Below are 5,271 nucleotides of genomic sequence, written 5' to 3'. Positions count from 1 at the left end.
TCAGCCCCTGAAATGTTTTTTTCCATGAGGTGGATGCAGCCAGTGCTGGTTCTGGGGAAGAAAGGCAGGGGGAGAAGTAGGGGAGCTGGCTCTTTTGGCTCTGAGCCAGAACCTGGGCAACCCAAGGCGCTCTGGAATCACCTAAGAATTCCCCAAGGCCCAGAGTCTGCCCTCAACTGTCAGAACTGCCACCACCTCCCAAGCACCATGAAGTTACATTCACCTGCAACCTGCTTTTAGCTGGAAGTCTGGAAGCCTGTACTGTCACCTCTGCAGCCAGTCTGGTTCTGAGGGAAGCTGGGGAGTGTCCTTACTGTTTGGAAGCATCCAGGGCCCCTCAGGGTCACTTATCCTTCCCCAGGCCCCACCGCCCTGCAGCCTGAGATCTCCTGGGGTCAGGAGGTTCATTTGCTCCTTATCACACTTTAACCAAATATCTCAAAGAAGCAAAGAAAATCAGGGCAACCCCTGTCCCAGGGAAGAAGGTAATCCTGTTTGACAGCCGGAGCAGCAGTGGTGGAGAAACAACATGAGGGTTCAGCCCCCACCCAGCCCTATAGACCAGAGGCCCTCAACCCTTCGTGTGCAGAGCTGCACCCTCAGACTATTAAAATGCACATCCCTGGGCCTCGCTGCTGAGTCTGGGGCTCTGCTTTTGGCAGCTGGCCCAGGAGCTCCTGATGTCACAGCTGAGAGCTAATGTAGGCATGGCAGTTCCAGCACCCTACCCACTGCTGCTGCTCCCAGGTGGTTTTCCTCATTCCAGGACCACATCTTATTTCTCCCCTTGCTGGTCTGGTGCCCTGAGCAGGGATTGGCCCTGCTTGTGAGGTCACTGGCATAGACCTTTGTACAGGCCTAGGACAAGCTCCTGGCCACTGGTGCCCTCCCCAGGAAACCCTCAGAGCCCTTGGGGAGGACAAGACATATTTGCAGACATGTCCTTTTATCCACCTGACAATTTGAACAGAATGAACCAGTCAGATCCATGTTCTGCAAACTGCTGTCCACTTGGCCACTAAGCCAGGTTTGTCCATACAACGGGTTCTGTGCCTGCATTTGACCCAAAACCAATCCCAGAGAGAGCTGGGAGAGGTAGGGGTGGGTGACACAGGCCAGTCTCAGGTGCCAGAGGGCCTAGGGAGACAGCCTGGGGCCTGCTCTCCACCTCCAGACCAGGCTTCTCAACCTGTAACACTGAGTGAGTAGAGGGGTGAGTGTGGAGGGCTCTAAAATATGCCGATGGAGGGCCCCACCCAGACCAATTAAATCAGACACTGGAGGCTGGTGCTGGGGCATGGGTGTTTGTAGGAAGCTCCCCACAGGAGCCTAATGTGCAGCCAGGTTTGAGAATCCCTCATCTGATGGAGACCTGGGGACCAAAGATGAAGCCGGGGATGTGGGAGGACCCCAGGGCACCAGGGGGAAGGGAAGGGTGGGAAGAGGAGAAAAAGGTAGAATTTACCTGAGGCAAGTTCAGTGAAGGGAGCGAGTTGGCTGTTTTCCCGAGACCTGTTCCAGGATGCCCACTGTCCCTGTGGGCTGGGACTGAGTCGCCAGTGAGGGCCTAGTCCTCAAAGCCACGCTGCCCTGGGCCCTTCCCAGCCTCTCCCCCAACTCGGTCCCAACTCATGACCGCCCAACGCGACTCTGGCCAGAGAAGCCTGAGTCAGGGTGGATGGCCGAGGGCACCAGGCACTGCAGGAAGCCCACCCTGGGGAGAAGGAGAGCGAGGAAGCCCTGCCTTCCTGCCCGGGACAGGGGCAGGGCAGTGGGGAGGAGGGCGGTTCTCAGCCTGGAGCGCTGAGTCCTGACACATGATATCCACCCCACCCCAGTATAATAAAAAGTAAAACAACAGTAGACAGATGGTAAGTTCTGGGGCAGCAGCCCCTGGGAGGGAGCTGGGTGAGCGCCACCTGGTGGTCATCCCTGGTACTGCGATGCCTCAAGCTGACAGTGGCCAAGTAAAGCAGAGGTTGGGGCGGGAGGGAGGGGCTGCAGGCTGAGTGCTGGGCAGCAATCAGCCACCAACAGTGAGGAGCAGAAGTGGGAAGGCAACATTGAGTACCTCCTGCAAGCCAGTGCTTTTACAAGTATGCATCTTACCACAACAGTATTGTTCCCATTTTACAGATGAGGTAATACTGCAGCTCCAAGGAGGCATCATTTGCCCTATTTACAGTGAGTAAGGGGCAGAGTGGGATTGGAACCCAGGTCTGTGTGGCTTCAGAGATCCCAACTTCTGTGCCCTATTTACTTTGGGGTCCCCTGTAGAAGGGTTATGCAGGATGATGGGAATGAGGAGTGTGAAGGGAGCAGATCCTGTGTGGTTAAGTTGCCCCTGGTCCCCAGAGCCTCCAGGCCCTCACAGAAATTTCTAGAAGCAAATGGTAGGATAAGGGCACCCAAGCTGTGGGCACAGGCCCAAGTCTGCAGAGAGGCTGGGGTGAGCTGGCTGAGCCTGTCTCCACTGAACAGCCATGGCCCCAAGGCTCTGGGCAGCCCTAGAAGATGGGAGGGGCAGCTGCCCTCTCCCCCAGCCTGCCTGTCTCTTGCAGGCTGACACAGCTCACAAAGGAGAAGACAAAGGCCAGGGAGAGCTGGCCATTTGGGGGTTTGTGCAGATTTGGGGGCAGTGGCAAGACCCCTGAATCAATTACTCATTTACAGTCCTGGGACCCCCAAGGTCACAGGAAACTGGGACACTGGGGGATCCCAGGGGTCATGGCAAGACTCTGAAGACTTGGTGCGGAATGTGCCAGAGACCCCATCAACTGAGCCCTCATGGGAGACTGAGGAACCTACCATTTTTCCCTCAGCCCCTAATCAGGGAAGACAGAGGCCTAGAAATTTGGGGCAGACTCTCTGAGTCACCATGTCTCCTCGGCCTGACTGACCTCTCAGCTGGGGGTTGGGAGGGTTGGGGAAATTGGGGGCCAGAGAGGCCTCATGGCTAAGGCACCCGAGGAGGGCCAAGGCTGCCAGTCATTTGGCCTCACAACAACCTCAGGGCAAACTTCTGGTGCCCAGCTGGCAGAGAAGGGAGACTGGAGGCCACTGTTCGTCACACCATCACACAACCATGTGATGTGACAGGGCCAGTAGGATGAGGGACTGCCCCCAAGTCACTCAGGGAAGGCTGCGTCCAGTCGAGCCTGATGAAGGGCAGGCAGGGAGGTTGGCAGGACTCACAAAGCCCACAGACCAAAACGTTCTGGAGAAACAGATCTGGGTTCCGAGCCCACCTCCACCACTCTCTCCCTTCTGTGCCATCAGTATATCAGCTCCCAAACCTCTGTTTCCTCATTTTTCGGGTGGGAATAATGACAGGGCCACGAGGCTACAGTAACAATAAAAAAACAATTAATACCTTTAGCACAACGCCAGGCACTTAAGGGCTTAGAAGCCAGTTGCAATTCATAACAACTCATATTCGAGGGCATGGGCAGGGCGAGTGGCACTCTGCACGGTGGCGTGTGTGCCCACAGGCTCTTAGGAAGCACAGGGTTTGACCAGCAACAGCCTAGGTTCCTGACACTCAGCGAGTGGTTGCCCAGCAAACATGGTTGTTGTACCCATCATTGTTAAACAGCCCTGGGGTTTGTTATTTAAACTGCTTTATTGAAGTATAATGCACACACACATACAATTCACCTATTTCAACAGTATTTTAGTAATTGACAGTTGTAGAACCATCATTGCAATCAATTCCAGAACATTTTCCCACCCTATAAAGAAACTCCATGCCTTTTAGCAGTCGTCCCCATTCTCCCCACTTCCCTCAGCCCTTGGCAATCACGAATCTACTTTCTGTCTTATTAGAATTGTTATTCTGGACATTTCATATAAATAGAATCATACAGTATGTAGTCTTGTGTGCCTGACTTCTTTGACTTAGCTTAATGTTTTCAAGATTGATCCATGTTGTAGCATGTATCAGTACTTCATTATTTTTTATGGCTGAGTAATATTCTACTATATGGCTCTATCACATATTTGTGCATTCATTAATTGACGGACATTTGGGTTGTTTCCACCTTTTGGCTATTATGAATAATGCTATAGACATTCGTGTAAAAGGTTTTGGAAGACATATGTTTTCATTTCTGTTGGGCACATACCTAGAAGTGGAATTGCTGGGGTATAGCATAAGTGTGTGTTTAACTTTTAAAAACTGCCAAACTGTTTTCAAAGTTGCCGACCATTTTACATTCCCCAGCAGTGTATGAGGGTTCCTCGCCACCACTTATTATTATCTGTGTTTTTGATTATAGTTGTTCTAGTTGGTGTGAAGGGATCTTATTGTGGTTTATTTGTTTTTTTTTTTTTTTTTTAATGGAAGAACCTTACATCAGTATCATTGTGATTTTGATTTGCATTTCCATGTTGGATATTGATGTTGAACATCTTTTCATATGTTTATTGCCCATTTATCTATTTTCATTAGAAAAATGTCTCTTCAGATGCTTTGCCTATTTTAAAATTAGGTTATTTGTCTTTTTATTATTGAATTGCAAGAGTCCTTTATATATTCTGCATAGAAGTCCCTTATTTTTTTGGTCTATTTTTTCTTAAACTTTTTTTATCTTGAAATAATTATAAACTCACAATGAGTTGCAGAAATAGTAGAGGAGTGCCCATGTACTCATCACCCATCTTCCCCCAGTGGTGGCTTCTTATGTAACTACAGTGCATAAACCACCAGGAAACTGACATTTGCATGTCTGCACTGACCATAGACCTTACCCAGATTTCACCAGTGCTCCTGTCATTTTGATAGAGGCCAAGTGCTTCCCTTCTCGTCCTTTCTGGGAAGAGGACGGGAGACAGGTGTGAGTACTCCACGGCACTTGGGGGGCCCAGCACTCCTTCTCCCCCTAGTGAAGACCCCTTCATGCTGTGACCCACAACTTCCTGCTCCATCCAAAAATCCCCTACCCAGAAGGTTGTGTGTAGGGGCTGATCTGGGTCCTGCCATGAAGAAAACAACCACTTTGAGCAGCCTGTCTTGCTTCCCAGCCTCTGGGACCCCTCTCACCTGGAGGATGTGGGATTTTGAAAGGTTTTACTTTAATCATTAAAGCAGCTCAGAGGCAGGTTCTAACCCCCCACCCCACCCTGTTGATGCCCTGCCTGGAGGGCTTGGGGCTCCCCTGTGCTCAGTCCTTGGTGGGGGCAGGGTGGGCTCCCACTTTGCACCTTTCCAGGTATGGGGAGAAAAGAAGAGAGCTAGGGGGTAGGTACTGGCCAAGTGGCCTGGGTAGCATT

The sequence above is a fragment of the Choloepus didactylus genome, chromosome 1 (genome assembly GCF_015220235.1).
Source record: "Choloepus didactylus isolate mChoDid1 chromosome 1, mChoDid1.pri, whole genome shotgun sequence".
NCBI classification, from domain to species: Eukaryota; Metazoa; Chordata; class Mammalia; order Pilosa; family Megalonychidae; genus Choloepus; species Choloepus didactylus.
Note: the sequence above shows the minus strand (reverse complement) of the source record.